This window comes from Schistocerca serialis, chromosome 11 (genome assembly GCF_023864345.2).
Source record: "Schistocerca serialis cubense isolate TAMUIC-IGC-003099 chromosome 11, iqSchSeri2.2, whole genome shotgun sequence".
Classification (NCBI taxonomy): Eukaryota; Metazoa; Arthropoda; class Insecta; order Orthoptera; family Acrididae; genus Schistocerca; species Schistocerca serialis.
The window spans coordinates 123,067,554-123,079,995 of record NC_064648.1 but is presented as its reverse complement, the minus strand read 5'-3'; the positions used below and the strand labels follow the sequence as shown (position 1 = coordinate 123,079,995).

Here is a 12,442-nt window from a genome sequence, read left to right as displayed (position 1 = left end):
GTCATACGGCCATTTATACAACATATTTTGATAATCGTAGAGTCATTCATCAAATATTAGTTTTGTAAATAAAAACCGCCCTTTCGTGGTGCAATGTATTTTATTTCTACCAGACACGTCTTGCCTTTCACTTTAAGGCATCTCCAGTGCAGTCTAGAATTATACAGTTTTATTTCGATATGTGATATCTGTAGGTTATAAAACAGTTCACGTCTCTTTCTTTTTACCTAAATAAGTGATTACTTACAGTTAAACGAGTTTTTGGCTGGCATCTACGTTTCCACTCGCCTGATCACGTGCTAAAGGTCACACTGTAACTTCACTTGCAAAACATAGGCGCGGTTTCGTGTTACAAACTTTTTGCTTCACAGCTTTTATACGAGGGTTGATTGAAAACTAATGGCTCCATCTTCGTTAATTGGGTCTGGATGGGAATATTACAATAAATCAAACGCAGAAATATTCCTTAGAATGTGATCTTTAATTACCAATATTTACTTTTCCACATAATCACCAGCCAATTGGATACATTTCTGCCAACGATGAACAAGTTTCAGCCGTCACTGAAGAAGTCGACACTCTGTTTCCGCAACCACAGTCTCACAGATCTCTCTCAACGTCTTCATCAGAAGCATAATGATGCCCCACAGACCGTCTTTCATTATCGGGAACAGATCGAAATCTGGACTGTATGGAGGATGACGTACGGTGGCGAGATTCAGTCTCTCCAAGTTGTGCTGTGGTGGCACGTGAAGTGTGTTGTTTGGCATTTGCATGCTGCAGGAAAACATTTCCCTTTTCTCTTTGGACCTTGTTAGCCGTCGTTTGAGTTCGCAGCGTTGTGATGTAATCCTCTGAATTTACACAATTAAGGAAATCAACACGGATAACACCATCTGCGTCCCAGAACACTGTGGCCCTGATTTTTTCAGATGAGGGCTGCGTCTTGAATTTCTTTTTATGGGACGAATCTTTGTGTCGATATTCCATAGACTGACGTTTTGTGTCTGGGTTGTAATGGTGTGTCCACGTTTCGCCTCCTGTCACAATTGAATGGAGAAAGGCGTCACCTTCATTCTCGTGACGCGAGAGGAGTACCTGGCAAATTTCAAGTCTGTGTGCTTTCATTTCAGGAGTCAGCATCTGAGGTACGCATCGTGCACAGATCTTCCGATAGCCAAGCAAAGCAATAATCTGACCCACACGTTCTTGTGAAATGCCGATTGTATTTGCAGTTCTCTCTTGAGTGATAGGACGATCGTCCTGAATCGATCTGTCAACATTTTGCTTGTGAAACTCGGTGGTTGCTGTCACAGGACGTCCAACTCTTTGCTTGTCACGCAGGTCAGATGTTCCCGCCTCTATATCTTTAAACATACCCACTCAACGACGCACAGTACTCACATCAACACAATCACTGCTTTCATTCTCTGATGAATCTCCTTTGGGGTGACACCTTCTGCTGTCAAGAATTCAATGATAGCACGTTGCTTAGATCGCATTGACCGATCGTCTGCACAGGGTTTTGGAGCTGTGGAGAAGAGGCTACGGAACAAGCCAGCACCTGCGGCATACCAATGCTGCCAACTGTTGAAGAGTTACGAAGGTGGAGGCATTACTTGTCAGTCAACCCTCGCATTGTTTGCCCTTATTACTGTGGAGCACTATTACTCTTCTGTCACTAGTTGTAGACAATTTACTGAAAACTACTGCGTGTTCACTTGTGTCATCCTATTCGGTTTGTTTACGTACATGTTGCCATCCTTGCGAAGTACATCCTGAAAACCAACCTCTGTTCATTTCTGTTCTGTTTATATATATATATATATATATATATATATATATATATATATAGAAGACAACGCAGTCTGTGGGTGCGCCATTCTGTACGTCGTCTTTCTGCTGTAAGCGTGTGCTGTTCACAACGTGCAAGTGTGCTGTAGACAACATGGTTTATTCCTTAGAACAGAGGACTTTTCTGGTGTTGGAATTCCACCGCCTAGAACACAGTGTTGTTGCAACAAGACGAAGTTTGCAACGGAGGTTTAATGTAACCAAAGGACCGAAAAGCGATACAATAAAGGATCTGTTTGAAAAATTTCAATGGACTGGGAACGTGACGGATGAACGTGCTGGAAAGGTAGGGCGACCGCGTACGGCAACCACAGAGGGCAACGCGCAGCTAGTGCAGCAGGTGATCCGACAGCGGCCTCGGGTTTCCGTACGCCGTGTTGCAGCTGCGGTCCAAATGACGCCAATGTCCGCGTATCGTCTCATGCGCCAGAGTTTACACCTCTATCCGTACAAAATTCAAACGCGGCAACCCCTCAGCGCCGCTACCATTGCTGCACGAGAGACATTCGCTAACGATATAGTGCACAGGATTGATGACGGCGATATGCACGTGGGCAGCATTTGGTTTACTGACGAAGCTTATTTTTACCTGGACGGCTTCGTCAATAAACAGAACTGGCGCATATGGGGAACCGAAAAGCCCCATGTTGCAGTCCCATCGTCCCTGCATCCTCAAAAAGTACTGGTCCGGGCCGCCATTTCTTCCAAAGGAATCATTGGCCCATTTTTCAGATCCGAAACGATTACTGCATCACGCTATCTGGACATTTTTCGTGAATTTGTGGCGGTACAAACTGTCTTAGACGACACTGAGAACACCTCGTGGTTTATGCAAGATGGTGCCCGGCCACATCGCACGGCCGACGTCTTTAATTTCCTGAATGAATATTTCGATGATCGTGTGATTGCTTTGGGCTATCCGAAACATACAGGAGGCGGCGTGGATTGGCCTCCCTATTCGCCAGACATGAACCCCTGTGACTTCTTTCTGTGGGGACACTTGAAAGACCAGGTGTACCGCCAGAATCCAGAAACAATTGAACAGCTGAAGCAGTACATCTCATCTGCATGTGAAGCCATTCCGCCAGACACGTTGTCAAAGGTTTCGGGTAATTTCATTCAGAGACTACGCCATATTATTGCTACGCATCGTGGATATGTGGAAAATATCGTACTATAGAGTTTCCCAGACCGCAGCGCCATCTGTTGTTGAAAATTGTAACTACTGTAATTTCGAAAGTTTGTCTGCCTGAAAATGTACTGTTGTCCCAAGCATATTGCAACAAACGGTGTATTTCTATCGCTGCTCGTTTAGTTTTTATTGCCGTTTCAAATTTACCGGTCATATATATATATATATATATATATATATATATATATATATATATGTGTGTGTGTGTGTGTGTGTGTGTGTGTGTGTGTGTTTGTGTGTGCGTGTGCGTGTGTGTAATAGGTTGGGGACATGTACGTAAACAAACCAAACAGGATGAGACACAAAATGAACACACAGTAGTTACGACTTCAAATCACAGGTTTCGGTAAAATATCTACAACTCGTGACTCAAGACTAATAGTGCTCCGTAGTAATGAGGGCAAACAATATGAATACTGTGAAGCTAATAATTCGTAAAATGAAACCATGCTTATGTTTCGTAAGTAAAGATATAGTGCCACTTAAAGCATGTGGCCCGGTGAGAGAAAACTCAGATCCCCGCCAAAACCGGGACTCGCTCATCTACTGAAGATGCCTTAAAGTAAAAGGCGAAACGCGTCTGGAAGAAATGAAATACACTGTGGCTGATAGCCACGCAAACAAACTTGTAACTCATCAAAACCTATAGCATACTTCCCGTTGGCCTGGAATCATGAAATTTCGCAGAAAGGAATGTTTCACAATACAGACAAAGGAAAAGATCCCAAGACTGTACATTTGTAATTAAGTCGCACGAAATTTATTTATTTTTTTCATTTCTTGTCCGACACTCTCGTTTACGTCTCTCTGTTAAGTCCAGTTTTTCTGAAGAACGCGTGAACGTATCAAGTTGATATCTGCGTCACATACTGTGATCTACGGCCCCTTGGCGGTGTAGTAAATGTAAACGTCCAACTCACTGCAACCGGAATCTATGGTGTTTTGATACTCACAGCCCCAATCAAAAGTGCAGGGTTTTCCCGGTTATTTGCAGTGATGAAATTTGGTAAGAAGTAAGGTCTCGGAGTACAAGTAAAGCAAAAAATCCGAAAATTGTTAATTTGTAAGTATATTACACGCAAAAGATACACTATGTGATCAAAAGTATCCGAACACTCTCAAAAACATACTTTTTCATATTAGGTGCATTGTGCTGCCACCTATTACCAGGTACTCCATATCAGCGACCTCAGTAGTCATCAGACATCGTGAGACAGCAGAATGGGGCGCTCTGCGGAACTCAAGCACTTCGAACGTGGTCAGGTGATTGGGTGTCACTTGTGTCACACGCCTGTAAGCTAGATTTCCACACTTCTAAACATCCCTTAGATCCACTGTTTACGATGTGATAGTGAAGTGGAAGACTGAAGGGACACGTACAGCACAAAAACGTACTGGCCGACGTCGTCTGTTGACTGGCAGAGACCGCCGACAGTTGAAGAGGGTTGTAATGTGTAATAGGCAGACATCTGTCCAGACCATCACACAGGAATTCCAAACTGCATCAGGATCCACTGCAAGGACTGTGACAGTTAGGTGGGAGGTGAGAAAACTTGGATTTCACGGTCGAGCGGCTGCTCATAAGCCACACATCACGCCGGTAAATGCCAAACTACGCCTCGCTTGGTGCAAGGAGCGTAAACATTGGACGATTGAACAGTGGAAAAACGTTGTGTGGAGTGACGAATCACGGTACACAATGTGGCGATCCGATGGCAGGGTGAGGGTATGGCGAATGCCCGGTCAACGTCATCTGCCGGCGTGTGTAGTGCCAACATTAAAATTCGGTGGCGGTGGTGTTATGGTGTGGTCGTGTTTTTCATGGAAGGGGCTTGCACCCCTTGTTTTTTTTGCGTGGCACTATCACAGCACAGGCGTACACTGATGTTTTAAGCACCTTCTTGCTTCCCACTGTTGAAGAGCATTTCGGGAATAGCAACTGCATCTTTCAACACGATCGAGCACGTGTTCGTAATGCACAGCTTGTGGCGGAGTGGTTACACGACAATAACATCCCTGTAATGGACTGGCCTGCACAGAGTCCTGACCTGAATCCTACAGAACACCTTTGGGATGTTTTGGAACGCCGTGCCAGGTCTCACCGACCGACATCGATACCTCTCCTCAGTGCAGCACTCCGTGGAGAATGGACTGTCATTTCCCAAGAAACCTTCGAGGACCTGGCTGAACGTATACCTGGACAGTGGAAGCTGTCATGAAGGCTAAGGGTCGGCCAACACCATATTGAATTCCAGCATTACCGATGGAGGGCGCCACGAACTTGTAAGTCAATTTCAGCCAGGTGCCTGGATAGTTCTGATCACATGGTGTAGGTAAGGAACAGGGCCGTGGTTATACTCGATGTATCGACACCGAGTTCAAAAAAATGGCTCTGAGCACTATGGGACTTAACTTCTGAGGTCATCAGTCCCCTAGAACTTAGAACTACTTAAACCTAACTAACCTAAGGACATCACACACATCCATGCCCGAGGCAGGATTCGAACCTGCGACCGTAGCGGTCACGCGGTTCCAGACTGACGCGCCTAGAACCGCTCGGCCACACCGGCCGGCGACACCGAGTTCAGGAACGGTCCATGGAGGTCAGTCTTTGCTCTCAGAAGCGATTGCTAGTGGTTCAGTACCTGTCATTTTACGTAAAACTGCTTCTTCCGTGTGAGACCTGAGTTTCTCCTAGCGTATACAATTTTCAAACAACTTACGGGTATTCAGCCAGGTAATATTTACAGCGACCACCGATATTTCGACGGGAGAGCACCCCGCTCTTTTCAAGGCACAAACTGCAACGGAGGGGCGGTGTACAAAAAATTTGAAACCTCGGTTCTTTGAGTAATTCAGGAAAGATAACACACACACACACACACACACACACACACACACACACACACACACACTGAACACTAGTGCCACCAAACATGAGCAAAGATAGAGGCATCAATAGTGATAGACTACCAACTAGCAGGTGAGGTAACATTGACTCTGCGCTTCTGTTTTTTGACAAGGGAGAAGCAGGAGTCCAAAACAAAAACCTCCATCCGTGTTTACAAGGTTGCTCCCTAATTTAATCTCAACTGCCTCCTTAATAACACCGTCCCAATAGCTGGACGTGCATGCCAATATCTCGGTATCTAGAGTGCTTTTGGGTTCTGTTAAGGATGATCTTGGTTTGCTTAATGCGGGTGTACATCGCTTTCCTTGTAGCAGTGGCATGGCACACATTGGTCAGAGTATCAGAACCGTGGAGGACCGATGTTCTGAGCGTCAACGGCACAGACGATTACATCAGCCAAGTACATAGTAGGGACGAAAACAAGAAATGTATTCAGTAAATGTGAGTCTAAAATGCGTATGACCACATGCTCACTAGAACAGTTGTGTTTCGCAGCAGCGAAGATGAACAAGTGCCCACAGTCCTTAGGTGTGCATTTCACAGTCCGTTGTCCCAACTACCACCTTTGTAAGCTGCCTAGCCTACAATCTTAGTAACAACAGAACCGATTACACGTATTCCACTGTGAGAGGTACCACAATGACTTTCGCCTATAACTTTCGACTCTGTCGTATCCGGAACAGGGTGCTTCACCTGATGTATACACTCCTGGAAATGGAAAAAAGAACACATTGACACCGGTGTGTCAGACCCACCATACTTGCTCCGGACACTGCGAGAGGGCTGTACAAGCAATGATCACACGCACGGCACAGCGGACACACCAGGAACCGCGGTGTTGGCCGTCGAATGGCGCTAGCTGCGCAGCATTTGTGCACCGCCGCCGTCAGTGTCAGCCAGTTTGCCGTGGCATACGGAGCTCCATCGCAGTCTTTAACACTGGTAGCATGCCGCGACAGCGTGGACGTGAACCGTATGTGCAGTTGACGGACTTTGAGCGAGGGCGTATAGTGGGCATGCGGGAGGCCGGGTGGACGTACCGCCGAATTGCTCAACACGTGGGGCGTGAGGTCTCCACAGTACATCGATGTTGTCGCCAGTGGTCGGTGGAAGGTGCACGTGCCCGTCGACCTGGGACCGGACCTCAGCGACGCACGGATGCACGCCAAGACCGTAGGATCCTACGCAGTGCCGTAGGGGACCGCACCGCCACTTCCCAGCAAATTTGGGACACTGTTGCTCCTGGGGTATCGGCGAGGACCATTCGCAACCGTCTCCATGAAGCTGGGCTACGATCCCGCACACCGTTGGGCCGTCTTCCGCTCACGCCCCAACATCGTGCAGCCCGCCTCCAGTGGTGTCGCGACAGGCGTGAATGGAGGGACGAATGGAGACGTGTCGTCTTCAGCGATGAGAGTCGCTTCTGCCTTGGTGCCAATGATGGTCGTATGCGTGTTTGGCGCCGTGCAGGTGAGCGCCACAATCAGGACTGCATACGACCGAGGCACACAGGGCCAACACGCGGCATCATGGTGTGGGGAGCGATCTCCTACACTGGCCGTACACCACTGGTGATCGTCGAGGGGACACTGAATAGTGCACGGTACATCCAAACCGTCATCGAACCCATCGTTCTACCATTCCTAGACCGGCAAGGGAACTTGCTGTTCCAACAGGACAATGCACGTCCGCATGTATCCCGTGCCACCCAACGTGCTCTAGAAGGTGTAAGTCAACTACCCTGGCCAGCAAGGTCTCCGGATCTGTCCCCCATTGAGCATGTTTGGGACTGGATGAAGCGTCGTCTCACGCAGTCTGCACGTCCAGCACGAACGCTGGTCCAACTGAGGCGCCAGGTGGAAATGGCATGGCAAGCCGTTCCACAGGACTACATCCAGCATCTCTACGATCGTCTCCATGGGAGAATAGCAGCCTGCATTGCTGCGAAAGGTGGATATACACTGTACTAGTGCCGACATTGTGCATGCTCTGTTGCCTGTGTCTATGTGCCTGTGGTTCTGTCAGTGTGATCATGTGATGTATCTGACCCCAGGAATGTGTCAATAAAGTTTCCCCTTCCTGGGACAATGAATTCACGGTGTTCTTATTTCAATTTCCAGGAGTGTATTTACCCTTGTCCGTCATCCCTGGTAGTTTGTCACATCACCACGGAAACGCGCTCGAGGCATGGCACGCAAATTACCCGGATTATATTCATCCAGTGTTTGACCAAGAGAGAACGTAGTGTCTTCCAGAAAAATTTATAGCCGGCCGATGTGGCCGAGTGGTTCTAGGCGCTACAGTCTGGAACCGCGCGACCACTACAGTCGAATCCTGCCTTGGGCATGGATGTGTGTGATGTCCTTAGGTTAGTTAGGTTTAAGTAGTTCTAAGTTCTAGGGGACTAATGACCTCAGATGTTAAGTTCCATAGTGATTGGAGCCATTTGAATCATTTTTGTACCGTCAAATGAGTGAGTTTGACAGAGGTCGCATCATTGACATGAGAGAACGCTTTTAACATTTTTATACCAGGTACGAACTGTAGGCATTATTTCTCGCAGGTGAAGAAATGTAGCGATGCTATACAAAGAAAGAAAAATCTCGAGTTCGATTTGTAATTGAACGTTAATAGGTTCTGCTCATATCGCGATTGTTCGATTAGCTGCGTGTTATTGATGGTTACCTCTGGTGGTCGAAGAATCGGAACAACAATAACATGAGTCACATCATACCAATAAGCCCGTGATTCTATGGAGATCCTAATTCACACTTAAAATCAGCTTTAAAAGTGTGCTTATTTAACAGATGAATTAATTCGTTTACTATTTGACGTAAAGGAAGCAGGCAAAAAGGAATACAATCGTCTTCAAAATTACATCGACAGGAAGTGCAAAATGCCCAAGCAGGGATGGCTGGAGGGCAAATGTAAGGATGTAGAGGCTTATCTCACTAGGGTTAAGATAGATACTGCCTACAGGAAAATTAAAGAGACCTTTGGAGAAAAGAGAACCCCTTGTATGATTATAAAGACCTGAGACGGAAACCCAGTTCTAAGCAAAGAAGGGAAAGCAGGAAGGTCGAAGGAGTTTATAGTCTATACAAGGGTGGTGTACTTGAAGACAATATTATGGAAATGGAAGAGGATGTAGACGAAGATGAAATGGGAGAAATGATACTGCGTGAAGAGTTTGATAAATCACTGAAAGACCTGAATCGAAACAAGGCCCTGGGAGTAGACAACATCCCATTAGAACTACTGATAGCCTTGGGAGAACCAGCCCTGACAAAACTCTACCATGTGGTGAGCAAGATGTATGAGACAGGCGAAATACCCTCGACTTCAAGAAGAATGTAATAATTCCAATTCCAAACGAAGCAGGTCTTGACATGTAAAAATTACCGAACAATCAGTTTAATAAGCCACGGCTGCAAAATACTAACACGAATTCTTTACAGACTAATGGAAAAACTGGTAGAAGCCGACCTTGGGGAAGATCAGTTTGGATTCCATAGAAATATTGGAACACGTGAGGCAATACTGACCCTACGACGTATCTTAGAAGCTAGATTAAGAGAACGCAAACATACGTTTCTAGGATTTGTAGACTTAGAGAAGCTTTTGGCAATGTTGCCTGGAATACTCTCTTTCAAATTCTAAAGGTGGCAGGGGTAAACTACAAGGAGCGACATGCTATTTACAATTTGTACAGAAACCGGATGGCAGTTACAACAGTCGAGGGACATGAAAGGGAAGCAGTGGTTGGGAAGGGAGTAAGACAAGGTTGTAGCCTCTCCCCGATGTTATTCAATCTGTGTATTGAGCAAGCAGTAAAGGAAACAAAAGAAAAATTCGGAGTAGGTATTAAAATTCATGGAGAAGAAGTAAAAACTTTGAGGTTCGCCGATGACATTGTAATTCTGTCAGAGACAGCAAAGGACTTGGAAGAGCAGCTGAACGGAATGGACAGTGTCTTGAAAGGAGGATATAAGATGAACATCAACAGTAGCAAAACGAGGATAATGGAATGTAGTCGAATAAAATCGGGTGATGCTGCCGGAATTAGATTAGGAAATGAGACACTTAAAGTAGTAAAGGAGTTTTGCTATTTGGGCAGCAAAGTAACTGATGATGGTCGAAGAAGATAGGATATAAAATGTAGACTGGCAATGGCAAGGAAAGCGTTTCTGAAGAAGACAAATTTGTGAACATTGAGTATAGATTTAAGTGTCAGGAAGTCGTTTCTGAAAGTATTTGTATGGAAGTGAAACATGGACGATAAATAGTTTGGATAAGAAGAGAACAGATGCTTTCGAAATGTGGTGCTACAGAAGAATGCTGAAGATTAGTTGGGTAGATCACGTAACTAATGAGGAGGTATTGAATAGAATTGGGGAGAAGAGGAGTTTGTGGCACAACTTGACTAGAAGAAGGGATCGGTTGGTTGGACATGTTCTGAGGCATCAAGGGATCACAAATTTAGCATTGGAGGGCAGTGTGGAGAGTAAAAATCGTAGAGGGAGACCAAGAGATGGATACACTAAGCAGATTCAGAAGGATGTAGGTTGCAGTAGGTACTGGGAGATGAAGAAGCTTGAACAGGATAGAGTACCGTGGAGAGCTGCATCAAACCAGTCTCTGGACTGAAGACCACAACAACAACAACAACTATTTGACGTTAAGCTTGTAAGCGAGGAAAAGTTCCGAAAAGGTTTGAAATTATTTGTAAAGCTGTTGGAAGTAGCTATGTCCTCTTATAACACAGTACGGCTATAGTTTGCCTAGTCTGCCTTCTGTTATATTTATGATGTCATACCTCCAGAACAAGATGATACTGCAGCGCCTGTATTATTCTGAACCATGAGTGCTAATCGGATAGTAAGGTCTGAAGGGGTGCGAAATGGAAACCACAGTGAAAATCCGAAGAATCTTTGCACAGATGCGTTGGGCAATGTCTCTAGTATGCCAGTCGATCGCGCCATGCCGCTCTTTTGAGTTCTGAGCGCACAGAGATGACGTAAAAGTGCTTAAAATAATAGCGTCTCCCGTCAAGTTTGAGGGCCTGGTGTGAGATTTCGCCTGATGTCATGCAGCCCACATAACACAACTGTCATGCGTTTCCTTCTGCATGACAGTACTTGGCCACATGCTGCAGGGGCAATGAAGATACTCCTGCAGCGGTTTCCACAGGAAGTGTTTGATCACCCACAATGGAGCCCGTAATTGACTCTCTCTGAGTTTCGTCTCTGCTCACGTGAACCACTGGCTACAAAGATAACGTTCTGGCACAGACAATGGGCTGTAGACCAGAGTAGAGAATTGACCTTCTATGAAGAGGGTATTGGAAAGTCTCCGGCGGATCAAAGACGAGGGCCGGTGTGCCAGCCAGCCTGGATGTGGTTTTTAGGCAGTTTTCCACATCCCGTTAGGTGAATAGTGGGCTGGTCCCCACGTCCCGCCTCAGTTACACGTGTCGCAGACATTTGAAACACGTCCGCACTATTTGACGATTTACACTAGTTGCAGACAGCAGGGGTACACCAATTCCATCCCTGGAGGTACGGGGTGGCGGCACGAAGGGCATCCGGCCACCCCTGAAACTAACCTTGGTAAATCCGTTGTAACCGCGCCGACCCTGCGATCGCTGCGGGACCATGGCGTAAGCGAAAGAAAGGAAGACGAGGGTATTGGAAAGTTGGTACAACGGTATGACAAAGTCTACATCGGAGCGGCGACTATGTAGAGAAGTAGCTGGAAGGTGTAGCTAACTCTTGCAAATGATAGATTTCTGATTTTCAGAGTAGTTTCCACTTTGCGACCGTTCGGAGTTTACTTTTAGGATAGCCATCGCACTATGAAATTTTCCTTTAGACATAGATTTGAACAACACACACGCCCTGCAATATCGTATTTATCTGCGGAGACCGGGCAAGTGACTTTCAATTAAAATGCCTCCCTGTACAGGAGTATTCACTTACGTTCAGAAAAAAAAAAAACAGTACACCTTGACGACTGGAGATAGGACGTGCATATTCGTGGGACGTGTATATCCGTGTGCTCTTCAGGAATGCCTTTCAGTCTCATCGGTTCAGCATGTGTCCTGCTGCCTAGTAGGAACATGGTCTGCCATGGGCCCTGATAACTTGGTCCATGCATGATGTCATTGGCGAGCATAAGGCGTGATCAGTATCCTGTGGTATAGCATCCATTCTGCATTCGCCTGATTCCAAACTCCGTCTGTGGTGGTCGACATTGGGTCACGGCGCTGCATCCGTCGTTTCACCATATGCCACACGTTTTCGATTGGCTACAAGTCTTTTGATCTGGCGAGCCAGAGCAAAAGGCTGACATCCTGTGACACCATGAAGGAACAAGCTCATGCAGCAACATGTGGTCGTGCATTGTCTTGCTGAAACGTGCCTTCTGGTGTCTTATGCAGAAAGGGCACGGCTACGGACTGGAAGATGCCGCTCACATACGTCACG

General features: G+C 46.3%; 1 protein-coding gene across 1 annotated transcript in view; it reads left to right on the top strand.

Annotated features, from left to right (window-relative positions):
- The window catches only part of LOC126426524 (uncharacterized), an 804,696-nt gene that overhangs the window by 145,193 nt on the left and 647,061 nt on the right, over positions 1–12,442 (top strand). The gene's annotated exons all lie outside the window — the stretch shown is intronic.